This window comes from Tympanuchus pallidicinctus, unplaced genomic scaffold (assembly GCF_026119805.1).
Source record: "Tympanuchus pallidicinctus isolate F22 unplaced genomic scaffold, pur_lepc_1.0 scaffold140, whole genome shotgun sequence".
NCBI classification, from domain to species: Eukaryota; Metazoa; Chordata; class Aves; order Galliformes; family Phasianidae; genus Tympanuchus; species Tympanuchus pallidicinctus.
Window position 1 is genome coordinate 78,541 of NW_026294660.1, and position 17,749 is coordinate 96,289.

Sequence of the window (17,749 nt, forward strand, 5' to 3'; positions counted from 1 at the left end):
AAGGGGAAAAACAGGGATTTCTTTGAAAATCAGCGATATTTAATGGGAAAAACAGGGATTTCCATGAAAATATGAGATATTTTAGGGGAAAAACAGGGATTTCCATGAAAATAAGCGATATTTCAGTGTTAAAAACAGGGATTTGTTGGAAAACAAGCGATATTTAGGGGTAAAAACAGGGATTTCTATTAAACTAAGTGATGTTGAAGGGAAAAACAGGGATTTCTATGAAAATAAGCGATATTTTGGGGTTAAAATCAGGGAGTTCTGTGAAAATAAGCGATATTTTAGGGGAAAAACAGGGATTTCTATAAAAATAAGTGATATTTTACGTTAAAAACAGGGATTTCTGTGAAAATAAGCAATATTTTAGGGTTAAAAACAGGGATTTCTATGAAAATAAGCGATATTTTAGGGGAAAAACAGGGATTTCTGTGAAAATAAGCGATATTTTGGGGTTAGAAAGAGGGTTTTCCATGAAAATAAGCGATATTTTTGGTAAAAAATAGGAATTTCTATGAAAATAATCAATATTTAAGGGGAAAAACAAGGAATTTCTGTGAAAATAAGCGATATTTAACGTTAAAAACAGGGATTTCTATGAATAATAAGCAATATTTCAGGGGAAAAACAGGGATTTCTGTGAAAATTAGAGATATTTAAGGTTAAAAACATGGATTTCTTGGAAATAAGTGTTGTTTGAGGTGAAAAACAGTGATTTCTTTCAAGATAAGCGATGTTGAAGGGGAAAACAGGGATTTCTATGAAAATCAGCGATATTTAATGGGAAAAACAGGGATTTCTGTGAAAATAAGCATTATTTTATGGTTAAAAACAGGGATTTCTGTGAAAATAAGCGATATTGAAAGGGAAACACAGGGATTTCTATGAAATAAGTGATATTTTAGTTTAAAAACAGGGATTTCTATCAAAATAAGCGATGTTGAAGGGAAAAACAGGGATTTCCATGAAAATAAGCAAAATTTTGGGGGAAAAAACAGGGATTTCTATGAAAATAAGCGATATTTTTGTATTAAAAACAGGGATTTCTGTAAAAATAAGTGATATTTTAGTGTTAAAAACAGGGATTTATGTGAAAATAAGCGGTGTTTTATGTTAGAAACTGGGTTTTCTATGTAAATAAGTGATGTTTGTGGTTAAAAACAGGGATTTCTATGAAAATAAGCGATATTTCAGGGGAAAAACAGGGATTTCTATGAAAATAAGCGGTGTTTTAGGTTAAAATCAGGGATTTCTAGGAAAATAAGCGATATTTAGGGTTAAAAACAAGGATTTCTATGAAAATAAGCGATATTTTGTGGTTAAAAACAGGGATTTCTATGAAAATAAGCGATATTTCACGGGAAAAACAGGGATTTCTGTGAAAATAAGCGATATTTCAGGGGAAAAACAGTGTTATCTTTGAAAATAAGCGATGTTGAAGGGGAAAACAGGGTTTTCTATGAAAACAAGGGATGTTGAGGGGGAAAACAGGGATTTCTATGAAAATAAGCGATATTTAAGGGGAAAAACGGGGATTTCTGTGAAAATAAGCGATATTTTAGGTTAAAAGCAGGGATTTCTATGAAAATAAGTGATATTTTAGGGTTAAAAACAGGGATTTCTATGAAAATAAGCGATATTTTAGGGGAAAAACAGGGATTTCTATGAAAATAAGCGATATTTTGGGGTTAGAAAGAGGGTTTTCCATGAAAATAAGCAATATTTTAGGGTAAAAACAGGGATTTCTATGAAAATAAGAGATATTTTTGGTTAAAAAATAGGAATTCTATGAAAATAAGCGATATTTAAGGGGAAATACAGGGATTTCTATGAAAATAGGCAATATTTAATGGGAAAAACAGGGATTTCTGTGAAAATAAGCATTATTTTATGGTTAAAAACAGAGATTTCTGTGAAAATACGCGATATTGAAGGGGAAACACAGGGTTTTCTATGAAATAAGTGATATTTTAGTTTAAAAACAGGGATTTCTATCAAAATAAGCGATGTTGAAGGGAAAAACAGGGATTTCTATGAAAATAAGCGATATTTTAGGGGAAAAACAGGGATTTCCATGAAAATAAGCGATATTTTAGGGTTAAAACAGGGATTTCTATGAAAATAAGCAATATTTCAGGGGAAAAACAGGGATTTCTGTGAAAATAAGCGATATTTCACGGGAAAAACATGGATTTCTTGGAAATAAGTGATGTTTGAGGTGAAAAACAGCGATTTCATTCAAGATAAGCGATGTTGAAGAGGAAAACAGGGATTTCTGTGAAAATAAGCGATATTGAATGGGAAAAACAGGGATTTCTATGAAAATTAGTCATATTGAAGGGGAAAAAGAGGGATTTCCATGAAAATAAGTGATATTTTAGGGTTAACAACAGGGATTTCTATGAGAATAAGCGATATTTTAGGGGAAAACAGGGATTTCTATGAAAATAAGCGATATTTAATGGGAAAAACAGGGATTTCTGTGAAAATAAGCATATTTTAGGATTAAAAACAGGGATTTCTATGAAAATAAGCATATATTTTAGGGTTAAAAACAGGGATTTCTATGAAAATAAGCGATATTTTGGGGTTAAAAACAGGGATTTCTATGAAAATAAGCGATGTTGAAGGGAAAAACAGGGATTTCTATGAAAATAAGCGATATTTCAGGGGAAAAACAGGGATTTCTATGAAAATAAGCGATATTGAAGGGGAAACACAGGGATTTCTATGAAAATAAGTGATATTTTAGTTTAAAAACAGGGATTTCTATCAAAATAAGCGATGTTGAAGGGAAAAACAGGGATTTCTATGAAAATAAGCGATATTTAAGGGGAAAAACAGGGATTTCCGTGAAAATAAGGGATATTTTAGGAGAAAAACAGGGATTTCTATGAAAATAAGCGATATTTCAGGGGAAAAACAGGGATTTATGTGAAAATAAGCGATATTTTGGGGTTAAAAACAGGGATTTCTATGAAAATAAGCGATATTTCAGGGGAAAAACAGGAATTTCAATGAAACTAAGCGATATTTTACGTTAAAAAACGGGAATTTGTAGGAATATAAGCGATATTTAATGGGAAAAACAGGGATTTCTATAAAAATAAGCGATATTTTAGGGTTAAAATCAGCGATTTCTATGAAAATAAGAGATATTTTAGGGTTAAAAACAGGGATTTCTATGAAAATAAGCGATGTTGATGGGGAAAACAGGGATTTCTAAGAAAATAAGTGATATTTTAGTGTTAAAAACAGGGATTTCTATGAAAATAAGCGATATTTCAGTGCCAATAACAGGGATTTCTATGAAAGAAAGCGATATTTGAGGGGAAAAACAGGGATTTATGTGAAAATAAGTCGGTGTTTTAGGTTAGAAACAGGGCTTTCTATGAAAATAAGTGATGTTTGAGGTTAAAAACAGGGATTTCTATGAAAATAAGCGATATTTTAGGGGGAAAACAGGGATGTCCATGAAAATAAGCGATATTTTAGGGGAAAAACAGGGATTTCTATGACAATAAGCGATATTTTAGGGGATACACAGGGATTTCTATGAAAATATGCGATATTTTAGGGTTAAAAACAGGGATTTCCATCAAAATAAGCGATATTAAAGGGGAAAAACAGGGATTTCTATGAAAATCAGCGATATTTAATGGGAAAAACAGGGATTTCCATGAAAATATGAGATATTTTAGGGGAAAAACAGGGATTTCCATGAAAATAAGCGATATTTCAGTGTTAAAAACAGGGATTTGTTGGAAAATAAGCGATATTTAGGGGTAAAAACAGGGATTTCTATGAAACTAAGTGATGTTGAAGGGAAAAACAGGGATTTCTATGAAAATAAGCGATATTTTGGGGTTAAAATCAGGGATTTCTGTGAAAATAAGCGATATTTTAGGGGTTAAAAACAGGGATTTCTATAAAAATAAGTGATATTTTACGTTAAAAACAGGGATTTCTGTGAAAATAAGCAATATTTTAGGGTTAAAAACAGGGATTTCTATGAAAATAAGTGATATTTTAGGGGAAAAACAGGGATTTCTGTGAAAATAAGCGATATTTTGGGGTTAGAAAGATGGTTTTCCATGAAAATAAGCGATATTTCAGGGGAAAAACAGGGATTTCTATGAAAATAAGCGATATTTTTCGTTAAAAAACAGGAATTTCTATGAAAATAAGCGATATTTAAGGGGAAATACAGGGATTTCTATGAAAATAGGCAATATTTAATGGGAAAAACAGGGATTTCTACAAAAATTAGCGATATTTAAGGTTAAAAACATGGATTTCTTGGAAATAAGTGATGTTTGAGGTTAAAAACAGGGATTTCTTTCAAGATAAGCGATGTTGAAGGGAAAACAGGGATTTCAATGAAAATAGGCAATATTTAATGGGAAAAACAGGGATTTCTGTGAAAATATGCATTATTTTATGGTTAAAAACAGAGATTTCTATGAAAATAAGCGATAATGAAAGGGAAACACAGGGTTTTCTTTGAAATAAGTGATATTTTAGTTTAAAAACAGGGATTTCTATCAAAATAAGCGATGTTGAAGGGAAAAACAGGGATTTCTATGAAAATAAGCAAAATTTTGGGGGAAAAAACAGGGATTTCCATGAAAATAAGCGATATTTTTGTATTAAAAACAGGGATTTCTGTAAAAATAAGTGATATTTTAGTGTTAAAAACAGGGATTTATGTGAAAATAAGCGGTGTTTTATGTTAGAAACTGGGTTTTCTATGTAAATAAGTGATGTTTGTGGTTAAAAACAGGGATTTCTATGAAAATAAGCGATATTTCAGGGGAAAAACAGGGATTTCTATGATAATAAGCGGTGTTTTAGGTTAAAATCAGGGATTTCTAGGAAAATAAGCGATATTTAGGGTTAAAAACAGGGATTTCTATGTAAATAAGCGATATTTTGTGGTTAAAAACAGGGATTTCTATGAAAATAAGCGATATTTCACGGGAAAAACAGGGATTTCTGTGAAAATCAGCGATGTTGAAGGGGAAAAACAGTGTTATCTTTGAAAATAAGCGATGTTGAAGGGGAAAACAGGGTTTTCTATGAAAACAAGGGATGTTGAGGGGGAAAACAGGGATTTCTATGAAAATAAGCGATATTTTAGGGGAAACACAGGGATTTCTGTGAAAATAAGTGATATTTAAGGGGAAAAACAGGGATTTCCATGAAAATAAACGCTATTTTGGGGTTAGAAAGTGGGTTTTCTAGGAAAATAAGTGATATTTTTAGGGTAAAAACAGGGATTTCTATGAAAATAAGCGATATTTTTGGTTAAGAAACAGGAATTTCTATGCAAATAATCAATATTTAAGGGGAAAAACCAGGAATTTCTGTGAAAATAGGCGATATTTAAGAGGAAAAACAGGGATTCCTGTGAAAATCAGCGATATTTAAGGTTAAAAACAAAAATTTCTTGGAAATAAGCGATATTTAAGGGGAATAACAGGGATTTCCATGAAAATAAGCGAGATTTTAGGAGAAAAACAGGGATTTCTATGAAAATAACCGATATATTAAGTGGAAAAAAAGGGATTTCTGTGAAAATAAGCGACATTTTGGGGTTAAAAACAGGAATTTCTATAAGAATAAGCGATATTTTAGGCTTAAAAATAGTGATTTCTTTGAAAATAATCGATATTTAAGGTTACAAACAGGGATTTCTGATAAAAATAATCGATATTGACGTGGAAAAACAGGGATTTCTACGAAAATAAGCGATATTTTAGGGGAAAAACAGGGATTTCTGTGAAAAAAAGCGATATTTTAGGGTTAAAAACAGTGATTTCTATGAAAAAAAGCGATATTTAAGGTTACAAACAGGGATTTCTGTGAAAATAAGCGATATTGATGGGGAAAAACAGGGATTTTCTTGAAAATAAGCAATATTTTCTGGTTAAAAACAGGCATCTCTATAAAAATAAGCGATATTTAAGGTTAAAAACCGGCATTTCTGTTAAAATAAACGATATTTAAGAGGAAAATCAGGGATTTCTGTGAAAAAAAGTGATATTTTAGAGCTAAAAACAGGGATTTCTATGAAAATAAGCAACATTTCAGGTTTAAAGCAGGGATTTCTATGAAAATAAGCGATATTTTAGGGGAATATCAGGGATTTCTATGAAGTAGAAATCCCCCTTACCATTAATTACCTACTGTCATGCTGCAGCATTATGGAAAATGCATCAACAGTAGCAGACAAGCAAAGTCCCAAGCTGTAGTAAGTGAGGATGTGCTCAAACACAGCAGCCGTAAACACAGAAACAGAACAAAAACCTGCTTACCTTTGGAAGACCTCATGCAAGCACAGACCTCCAGCCAAAGCCCCCTCACTTCTGATGCCAGTGCTTAAATGAGACCCAGGAGGGGGTGGAGCCTGGCTCCACCCCCTTCCATCACTCAGGTGCGTTTCATGCACCTGAGCTTCTATGGTTTGTCCCTTCTCAATCATTGTTTCAAGCCACGACTTCGGGTTTCCGCTACCCCCCCCCAACAGTATCGCTCCAACATCACTCCCTGATTTCCCCCCCATGATGCTCCAACATCACCCCCCAGCATCACCCCCCACATCATCCCAGGGTCAGCTCAGTGTTACCCTCAGTGTCACTCTATCAGTACTGAAATTTGTGCTCCCCTATCTATTAGAAATTTTACCCAATGCCTTTGAGGACAGACTTCAATCAAAATCCACGTGCCATTGTTGCTCATCCTTTGATCAAACTCCCCTTGCCGGACAGGCAGACCCAATCACCTGCTTGTAATTAGTCTTTTGTTGTTGTTTACAGCCTGAAGCAGTGATGGAGCACCTGGTGAGGGGTGTGGGCAGCCCTGCCAGCACAGGTGGAAGCAATTTACCTGTGGGACCGGATAGGGCTGAGCTTGGCTCCACCCCCTCCCTGCCCATATTTAAGGGCTGGGAACAGCCAGGGCAGCATTCAGCTTGGGATCTGCCTCCATGGGAGCATTGGGAGCCAGTTCTGCTCGTTGGAATGGGGTGAGTGATTGGTGCTTTGTTGTAGGGCTCTGGTCTTTCTGTTTTTGGGGATCCTGACTGCTTTTAAGGGCTGGAAGCTGTAAGGGCAGCATCTCTGCATGGAGGCTGCTTCCTCTGGGGTGTCGGCTGAGTGTTTGTTTTTGGGATGGGGTCATTGGTTTTTTCTGTATTGCTGGATTGTAATTTCACTTTCTGGGGGCTGCTGACCACATTTAAGGTCTGTCAGTAGAAGGAGCAGCGACTGCACCTGGAGGCTGCTTCCTTTAGAGTGTGGGGTGAACCCTTGAAACGGGGTGAGTGAGTCTTTATTCCAGGGTTGCAATATCTTGTTTTTGGGGGGATCCTGACCCCACTTAAGGGCTGGCAGCCTTTAAGGTGGTATCTGTCTTTAGAGACTGTCTCTTTGGGAGCGTGGGGTGAGGGCTGGTCCTTGAGAAAGGATGAGTGATTCCTTCTTGTTTTAGGGCTGTGATCTTTCCTGTTTTTGGGGCATCCTGACCACATTTGAGTGCTGGCAGATGTAAGGGCAGCGTTGATCTCTGGAGGCTGTCTCCTGTGGAGCATGGGTGAGTTTTGGCCTTTGAGAAGGGTGTAAGTGGTTTCTTTGTTTTTTCTTTATTTCAGGCTGCAATCTCCATTTTTTCTTTTCTTTTTTTATTATTATAATTTAGTATCCTGACCCCATTTAAGGGGTGGAAGCCATAAGGGCAGCATCTCTACCTGGAGACTGCTTCCCTGGCAGTGTGGGCTGAGTGCTCATCTTTGGAATGGAGTAACTTCTTCTTCCTTTATTTCAGGGCTGTTATGCACTGCTTCCAACCGTGCAGAGTTGTTTAAGGGCATTCTGTGCACCCTTAGGTGTAATAAGTCTTCATCTTTATAGGAAGCCAAGGTTTGTCCTCTTCTGGACCGCTGTACTCAGCCTCACCCCAGATATCTCCATCCTAATTGTCTGGAGATGCTGTCAGTTTCCTAATCTGTACGACACCCAAACCCCAATTCCTCACCTTGGAAGGGACAGGGCATCCATCATGTCTGGGTAATCTGTTCTGCTGTGTCACCACCATCACTGTACAAGATTTTCTTCATATCTAGGCTAAATCTTTCCTTGTTCTTCCCTTCAGGTGTTGAAAGGCTGTTACCAGATCACCTCGGAGCCTTCACTTCTGCAGGCTGAACAGCTCCAGCTCTCTGTCTTTATAGGAAAGGCGTTCCATCCCTCGGTTCATATCTGTGGCCATTCTCTGGATGTGCTCCAACAGCTCCACGTCTGTCCTGCTCTGCAGGCATCCACATCCACACACAGCACCTCCAGGTGAGGCCTCCCAGCGCAGAGCAGAGGGGCAGGACCGCCTCCCTTCGCCTGCTGACCGCACATCTTTGGATGGAGCCCAGCATACGGTTGGCTTTCTGGGCTGGAAGGCGCGTTGCTGAGTGCCACTACTCAGCCTGTTGAGGTCCCTCTGGATGGCATCCCGTCCCTCTGGTGTGTCACCGCACCCCACAGCTCGGTGTCATTAGGGTGCACTCCACCCTATTGTCAATGTCGCTGATGAAGAGGCAATTCCAGATGTTTGTGCAAACTCAGCAAAGAACACCTTGAGAGCAGCCCCACAGAGAAGGATTTGCAGATCCTGGTGGGTGAGAAGCTGGACGTCAGCCAGCAGAGCGGGCTTGCAGCCTGGAAGGCCAGCTGTGTTCTGGGCTGCATTAAAAGAGGAGCGGCTAGAAGGGAGAGGGAGGCGATCGTCCCCATCTACTCTGCTGTTGTGAGGCCCCATCTGCAGCGCTGCATCCAGGCCTGGGGCCCCCAGCACAGGAAGGACGTGGAGCTCACGGAGCGGGTCCAGAGGAGGCACTGAGATGATCAGATGGTTGGAGCAGCTCTCCTACAAGGAAAGGTTGAGGGAAGTGGGCTTGTTCAGCCTGGAGAAGAGAAGGCTTGGGGGAGACCTCGTTGCAGCCTCACAGTACTTGAAGGGGGGAACAGCAGGAAGGGGAATGGCTGTTTACGAGGGTGGATCGTGATAGGACAAGGGGGAATGGTTTTAAACTGAGACAGGGGAGGTTTATGTTGGTTATTAGGAGGAAGCTTTTCATACAGAGGGTGCTGACGCACTGGAACGTGCCTCAGAGTCCCTTCCAGGAGGATCTGCTCCATGACTTTTTGCAGCACAGAGGTGAGACTGACGTTGGCAGTTCCCAGGGTCACACTTTATATCTGCAGTAACAGCTGTGCTGTCACCTTTTTTCTGCTCACCAGGGACTTCACCTGACTGCCTCGACTTCTCAAATACCACTGAGAGTGGCTCGGTGACTGCAGCACTGAATTCCCTCAGAGCTCTGGGACTCGTCTCATCAGGACCCAAAGACTCCTGGATGCTCGGGTCCTCAGGTGGTCCAGAAGCTGATCTCCCATCACAGTGTGGGATAGGGAGGGGTCTGTGGGACCGGCATTGCTTCCTGAATCCCCACCTACCAAACCAAAGGTGAGGGCAGTGTATAATGAGCAGTTATCAGAGAAGATGGAAGATGGATGTTGTTGGGTACCTCAGCCTTCTCCTTGTCTGTTGTTCCCAGCTCAGTGCTGCTGGTAAGCGGCATCGTGCGCAGAGTGCAGCCACGTTGATCAGAGAAAGGAGTGCAGGTTTGTGAAAGAGGCACATCTGCAGGGCAGCGCCTTCATTACTGCGTTGTGTCCCACAGGTGGCAGCAGGCTGCGGCGCTCCCGAGTGCCGTAACGACTGCATGGAGATGCATGGCTCTTATGGGAGCAGCAAGGAACCGGAATCTGCAGTTCCTGGAATGCCCGGAACCCCACTTTGCTGGCTGGTAATTGTCTGCCCAGCAGGTAAGGGCAATGCACACCCACCAGTGTTTACCCATTCCCTAGCATAGCACAGCACGGTGCTCCCACAGCTCTTCATTGCACTTTGTGGTGCCCTGGATGCTGCCTGTCCTTTTCTTTCTGTGTTCTCCTTGTCTCCGGCCTTTCACTGCAGTGTTTTCATTCCCTTTGCCCTTGCTGTTCCCTGCTCCATTCTCTTGCCCTCCTGTTTTTGTGTTCCATGCCACGTTCTCCTGGCCGCTGCCCTTGCCTTTCTTTGCCGCATTCACTTCAGCATTCAGTTTTGGCGTTCCGTGCCGTGTTCTCTCGCCCTCCTGTTCTGGCATTTCCTTCCATGTTCTCTTAGCCGTTGCCATTGGTTAGGCATCCTCTTGTCCTCCTGTTTTTGTGTTCCACGCTGGGTTCTCTTGGCCATTGCCCTTGGCTTTCTTTGCCATATTCACTTCAGCATTCAGTTTTGGCGTTCCCTGCTGCGTTCTCCTGCCCTCCTGTTTTGGCGTTTCTTGCCGTGTTCTCTTGGCCATCATCCTTGGCATTTCCTTCCACGTTCTCTTGGCCCTTGCCCTTGTCTGGGCATTCCCTTGCCCCCCTGTTATTGTGTCCCATGCTATGTTCTCTTGGCCATTGCCCTTGGCTTTCTGTAGCCACATTCTCTTCACCATTTGATTTTGGCGTTCCCGGCAACGTTCTCTTGCCCTCCTGTTCTGGCACTTCCTGCCATGTTTTCTTAGCCCTTTCCTGGGCATTCCATGCCGTGTTCCCTTGGCCTTCTGTTTTGGCATTTTGTGCTGCGTTCTTTTGGCCGTTGCCCTTGGCCTTTCCTGTTGCGTTCTCTTTGCCCTCCCCTTGGCTTTCCATTGGTGCTCTCTTTGCTTTTGCCCTTGCCTTAGCTTGGCTGTTTGCTTTGCATTTACCTTGGCTTTCCACGGGAGTTCTGCTTTCCTTTGCCTGCCATGGGTGTCCTGCTTCCCTTTGCCTTTGGCACTCTAGGATGAGCTGGGAGGCAGCATTAATGTTACCCTCGACCTAAACCCACAGCTGAATGGGAGTTCTAACGATAACTGTGTTAACCTGCAGCGTATCTGTAGACCAAACCCTTGACCCAGTGTTGAAAATGTCTCTTACCCTGAATGCTGCTGTAAAAATAATGCCCCATGTTTTGTCAAATAACCCTAATTGTAGTGCAGAATACTGATGTTAGACCATCTGTAACTTCAACCCTATCAATACCATTAATTCTATCCCTAACGTTAATTATAATTAATTACAACCCTTGTGTCATCATTACAGCATTGTGCTCAGGGTGCAGCCCCACACATGCGGGGCAGCGCCTTCATTACTGCGTTGTGTCCCACAGGTGGCAGCAGAGTTGCGTTGCTCCTGAGCGCTGTAAGGACAGCACGGAGATGCGCGGCTCTTCAGGCAGCAGCAAGGAACCGGAATCTGCATTTCCTGGGGTGCCCGGAACCCCGCTTTGCTGGCCGGTAATTGTCTGCCCAGCAGGTAAGGGCGATGCTCACCCACCGGTGTTTACTCATTACTTAGCGAGGCACAAGGTAGGGTTCCCAGAGCTCATTTCTGCACTTCACGGTGCCCTGGATGCTGCCTGTCCTTTTCTTTCTGTGTTCTCCTCGCCTCCAGCCTTTCACTGCAGCGTTCTCCTTGCCCTTGGCTTTCCCTGCTGCGTTCTCTTGCCCTCCTGTTTTGGCGTTCCCTGTGGCATTCTCTTGGCCATTTGCCCTTGGCCACCTTCACTGCGTTTTCTTTGGCCTTCGGCTTTGGCCATCTGTGCCACATTCCCTTGGCCTTTGTCCTTGGCCTTCTTTGCCACGTTCACTTTCCCTCCCGTTCTGGCGTTCCCTACAGCATTATTTTGGCCTTCAGTTCTGGCGTTCCTGGCTGCGTTCTCTTTGGCCGTTGCCCTCGGCCTTCTTTGCCCCATTTCCTTTGGCCTCCTGTTCTGGCGTTCCCTGCGGCGTTCTCTTTGGCTTCTATTTTGGCGTTCCCTTCCATGTTCTTTTTGGCCATTACTCCCTGCCTTCTTTGCCACATTCCCTTTGGCCTCTTGTTTTGTCTTCTCCTACAGCATTCTCTTTGCCTTTGGTTTTGGCCTTTTGTGCCGCATTCTCTTTGGCCATTGCCCTTGACCTTCTGCATCGGCCTTCCCTGCAGCGTTCTCACGGACCTCGCCCTCCATTTTGGCCTTCTGCGTTGATCTCTTTGGTCTCCATTCTGGCGTTCTCTGCGGCCTTCTCCTTGGGCCTGACCTCTGACGCGACCTTTGGCGTTCTCCATGTCTTTCCCATCCCTTTGCCCTCTGTTTTGGCGTTCCCTCGGCTGTTCTCCTTGCCTTTTGCTCCTGCCTTTGCCTTGGCCTTCCCTAACGGTCACTCTAACCCTAATCCTGATGTAGCTAACCCTAACACCTTTCCTGTTAAATACTCCTAACCTTACTCTGAAGCCATTTCTTGGAGCGGTGTTTGGCTTCCACGTTTTGTGGGGGTGGGCTGACGGTGAGCACAGTTTGGGTCTCGGCGTTCCTCCTTCTAAAGCGTGTCTCTGTATTACAGGTGAAGATGCCTTCGACGCTTCCAGTCGATGACTTCCCCCCTGCGACGCCATTGGCTTTCCAGGCCTCCCACACTCACCGCCAGCTCGGTTCGGTCAACCGTTACCCGAATCCCCGCTCCGTTTCCTTTCCATGATCTTCCCGTCACTCTGCCACAAGCCCCTACCAAGGTCATCGCAGGCAGCGTGTGGGATGCGGCGCTCGGTCTCATTGCAGTTCATCCCATCGGCCTCAGCCCAGCGATCCAACCCACCCGCACCCTTCCTGAGGGCCCTTCTGCTCCCAGGCCAATCAACGCTTCCTTCTGATGCCATCTGCGTTCCTTCCAGGCCATTTTCAGACTCGTGCCCCTTTGTGGCCATTTTGAGAGTTGTGCTGATTTCAGCATGTGCATTCAATTGACTTCAACCAAATTGGCTTTAGCTTTACATTCAATTGGCTTCAACCAAATTGGCTTTAGTTTTACATTCAATTGACTTCAACCAAATTGGCTTTAGTTTTACATTCAATTGGCTTCAACCAAATTGACTTTAGCTTTACATCCAATTAATGTAAGCCAAATTGGCTTTAGCTTTGCCTTGGTTACGGGGTTGGGCTAGCCTTGCTTTGTTTGCTCCTAGGCAGGGCTAACCCAACCCCGTAACCAAGGGCCGTTGGAGGCGATTTTGTTCCTTCCGGCCAGTCTGAGACTCGCGCCCCATTGCGGCCATTTTGAGAGTTGCGCTGATTTCAGCATCTGCGTTCAATTTATCTCAACCAAATTGGCTTTAGCCTTGCAATCATTTTGCATCAACCAAATTGCCTTTAGCCTTGCATTCAATTGACTTCAACCAAATTGGCTTTAGCCTTGCATTCAATTGACTTCAACCAAATTGGCTTTAGCTTTACATTCAATTGGCTTCAACCAAATTGGCTTTAGCTTTACATTCAATTAATGTAAGCCAAATTGGCTTTAGCTTTGCCTTGGTTACGGGGTTGGGCTAGCCTTGCTTTGTTTGCTCCTAGGCAGGGCTAACCCAACCCCGTAACCAAGGGCCGTTGGAGGCGATTTTGTTCCTTCCCGGCCAGTCTGAGACTCGCGCCCCATTGCGGCCATTTTGAGAGTTGCGCTGATTTCAGCATCTGCATTCAATTTATCTCAACCAAATTGGCTTTAGCCTTGCAATCATTTTGCATCAACCAAATTGGCTTTGGCTTTGCATTCAATTGGCTTCAACCAAATTGGCTTTGGGTTTGCATTCGATTGACTTCAACCAAATTGGCTTTAGCTTTACATTCAATTGGCTTCAACCAAATTGGCTTTAGCTTTACATTCAATTAATGTAAACCAAATTGGCTTTAGCCTTGCATTCAATTGGCTTCAACCAAATTGGCTTTAGCCTTGCATTCAATTGGCTTCAACCAAATTGGCTTTAGCTTTACATTCAATTGACTTCATCCAAATTGGCTTTAGCTTTACATCCAATTAATGTAAGCCAAATTGGCTTTAGCTTTGCCTTGGTTACGGGGTTGGGCTAGCCTTGCTTTGTTTGCTCCTAGGCAGGGCTAACCCAACCCCGTAACCAAGGGCCGTCGGAGGCGATTTTGTTCCTTCCGGCCAGTCTGAGACTCGCGCCCCATTGCGGCCATTTTGAGAGTTGCGCTGATTTCAGCATCTGCGTTCAATTTATCTCAACCAAATTGGCTTTAGCCTTGCAATCATTTTGCATCAACCAAATTGGCTTTAGCCTTGCATTCAATTGACTTCAACCAAATTGGCTTTAGCTTTACATTCAATTGGCTTCAACCAAATTGGCTTTAGCTTTACATTCAATTAATGTAAGCCAAATTGGCTTTAGCTTTGCCTTGGTTACGGGGTTGGGCTAGCCTTGCTTTGTTTGCTCCTAGGCAGGGCTAACCCAACCCCGTAACCAAGGGCCGTTGGAGGCAGTTTTGTTCCTTCCGGCCAGTCTGAGACTCGCGCCCCTTTGTGGCCGTTCTGAGAATTGCAATGTCTTTGGGTGGGCTGAGATCTGCACTGCTTTTGAGGTGGGTTGCAGTATGCAACATTCTCACAAGTGTGGTGTCACTAATGGGTTGTGGAGGCTTTGTACCCTTTCTCTGGTTGGTCTGACATCTATGCGAACCATGTCTTAAAGTGTACTGCGTATGCGTGTGCTGCGCCTGTAAATTGCGTCGTGCCATGTATGCAATATGTGTTAAGTTGCGCCTGTAAACTGAGTTGTGCCATGTACAGAATGTGTGGATGCTGCGCCTATAAACTAAGTCTTGGAATCAGAGACCCATATTCATTACATGTTCTGCTTCTCAATGTGTCGTTGCTGGTATAGCGCGTATGTATATGATTGTATGAGTCCTGCCTTGCGGAAACAGCACTGTAATAAACAAACAGTTAAACAATGCACGTATGTTGTGTGTCTTGCTTTGTCATGGCAACGACTGGAAGGACACTGGAAGGTAGGTGAGAAAGGTAGGTGTGGAGGGTGGTAGACTTAGACTTAGACACTGGGGATTAGACTTAGACTTAGACTTAGACACTGGGGGTTAGACTTAGACTTAGACACTGGGGGTTAGACTTAGACTTAGACACTGGGGATTAGACTTAGACACTGGGGATTAGACTTAGACTTAGACACTGGGGGTTAGACTTAGACACTGGGGGTTAGGGTTAGACTTAGACACTGGGGGTTAGACTTAGACACTGGGGGTTAGACTTAGACACTGGGGATTAGACTTAGACTTAGACTTAGACACTGGGGATTAGACTTGGACTTAGACACTGGGGGTTAGACTTAGACTTAGACACTGGGGATTAGACTTAGACACTGGGGATTAGACTTAGACTTAGACTTAGACACTGGGGATTAGACTTAGACACTGGGGGTTAGAGGGTTAGACTTAGACACTGGGGATTAGACTTAGACTTAGACACTGGGGGTTAGACTTAGACACTGGGGGTTAGGGTTAGACTTAGACACTGGGGGTTAGACTTAGACACTGGGGATTACACTTAGACTTAGACACTGGGGGTTAGACTTAGACACTGGGGGTTAGACTTAGACACTGGGGATTAGACTTAGACTTAGACTTAGACACTGGGGGTTAGACTTAGACTTAGACACTGGGGATTAGACTTAGACTTAGACACTGGGGGTTAGACTTAGACACTGGGGATTAGGGTTAGACTTAGACACTGGGGGTTAGGGTTAGACTTAGACACTGGGGATTAGGGTTAGACTTAGACACTGGGGGTTAGACTTAGACACTGGGGGTTAGGGTTAGACACTGGGGATTAGACTTAGACTTAGACACTGGGGGTTAGACTTAGACACTGGGGGTTAGACTTAGACTTAGACACTGGGGGTTAGACTTAGACACTGGGGATTACACTTAGACACTGGGGATTAGACTTAGACTTAGACACTGGGGGTTAGACTTAGACACTGGGGATTAGACTTAGACTTAGACACTGGGGATTAGACTTAGACTTAGACACTGGGGGTTAGACTTAGACACTGGGGATTAGACTTAGACTTAGACACTGGGGGTTAGACTTAGACACTGGGGATTAGACTTAGACTTAGACACTGGGGGTTAGACTTAGACTTAGACACTGGGGGTTAGACTTAGACACTGGGGGTTAGGGTTAGACACTGGGGATTAGACTTAGACTTAGACACTGGGGGTTAGACTTAGACACTGGGGATTACACTTAGACTTAGACACTGGGGGTTAGACTTAGACACTGGGGATTACACTTAGACACTGGGGATTAGACTTAGACTTAGACACTGGGGGTTAGACTTAGACACTGGGGATTAGACTTAGACTTAGACACTGGGGATTAGACTTAGACTTAGACACTGGGGGTTAGACTTAGACACTGGGGATTAGACTTAGACTTAGACACTGGGGGTTTGGGTTAGACTTAGACACTGGGGATTAGGGTTAGACTTAGACACTGGGGGTTAGACTTAGACACTGGGGGTTAGACTTAGACTTAGACACTGGGGATTAGGGTTAGACTTAGACACTGGGGGTTAGACTTAGACACTGGGGGTTAGGGTTAGACACTGGGGATTAGACTTAGACTTAGACACTGGGGGTTAGACTTAGACACTGGGGATTACACTTAGACTTAGACACTGGGGGTTAGACTTAGACACTGGGGATTACACTTAGACACTGGGGATTAGACTTAGACTTAGACACTGGGGGTTAGACTTAGACACTGGGGATTAGACTTAGACACTGGGGATTAGACTTAGACTTAGACACTGGGGGTTAGACTTAGACACTGGGGATTAGACTTAGACACTGGGGATTAGACTTAGACTTAGACACTGGGGATTAGACTTAGACTTAGACACTGGGGGTTAGACTTAGACACTGGGGATTAGACTTAGACTTAGACACTGGGGGTTAGACTTAGACACTGGGGATTAGGGTTAGACTTAGACACTGGGGGTTAGACTTAGACACTGGGGATTACACTTAGACTTAGACACTGGGGGTTAGACTTAGACTTAGACACTGGGGGTTAGACTTAGACACTGGGGATTAGACTTAGACTTAGACACTGGGGATTAGACTTAGACTTAGACACTGGGGGTTAGACTTAGACACTGGGGATTAGACTTAGACTTAGACACTGGGGGTTAGGGTTAGACTTAGACACTGGGGGTTAGACTTAGACACTGGGGATTAGACTTAGACATAGACACTGGGGGTTAGACTTAGACACTGGGGATTAGACTTAGACTTAGACACTGGGGGTTAGACTTAGACACTGGGGATTACACTTAGACTTAGACACTGGGGGTTAGACTTAGACTTAGACACTGGGGGTTAGACTTAGACACTGGGGATTAGACTTAGACTTAGACACTGGGGATTAGACTTAGACTTAGACACTGGGGGTTAGACTTAGACACTGGGGATTAGACTTAGACTTAGACACTGGGGGTTAGGGTTAGACTTAGACACTGGGGGTTAGACTTAGACACTGGGGATTAGACTTAGACATAGACACTGGGGGTTAGACTTAGACACTGGGGATTAGACTTAGACTTAGACACTGGGGGTTAGACTTAGACACTGGGGATTACACTTAGACTTAGACACTGGGGGTTAGACTTAGACTTAGACACTGGGGGTTAGGACTTAGACACTGGGGATTAGGGTTAGGGTTAGGGTTAGGGTTAGGGTTAGGGTTAGGGTTAGGGTTAGGGTTAGGGTTAGGGTTAGGGTTAGGGTTAGGGTTAGGGTTAGGGTTAGGGTTAGGGTTAGGGTTAGGGTTAGG

At 43.2% G+C, this 17,749-nt stretch overlaps 3 long non-coding RNA genes across 4 annotated transcripts; 2 read left to right on the forward strand and 1 right to left on the reverse strand.

Moving 5' to 3' along the window:
* Positions 1-7,191: 7,191 nt before the first annotated feature.
* On the forward strand, positions 7,192-9,561 carry LOC128076586 (uncharacterized). Its single transcript, XR_008204453.1, has 2 exons — positions 7,192-7,596; positions 9,294-9,561. It is a non-coding gene; the product is annotated as an uncharacterized LOC128076586 (long non-coding RNA).
* A 254-nt stretch (positions 9,562-9,815) lies between these two features.
* Positions 9,816-14,791, forward strand: LOC128076585 (uncharacterized). The gene is made up of 4 exons (XR_008204452.1): positions 9,816-9,881; positions 11,236-11,381; positions 12,449-13,678; positions 14,138-14,791. It is a non-coding gene; the product is annotated as an uncharacterized LOC128076585 (long non-coding RNA).
* LOC128076587 (uncharacterized) lies at positions 13,112-13,982 on the reverse strand. 2 transcript variants are annotated; one of them, XR_008204454.1, is made up of 3 exons: positions 13,907-13,982; positions 13,273-13,409; positions 13,112-13,198 (listed from the first exon to the last, which is right to left on the reverse strand). It is a non-coding gene; the product is annotated as an uncharacterized LOC128076587 (long non-coding RNA). The 2 variants fall into 2 exon arrangements; XR_008204455.1 differs by lacking the exon at positions 13,907-13,982 and adding an exon at positions 13,722-13,826.
* Positions 14,792-17,749: the final 2,958 nt, after the last annotated feature.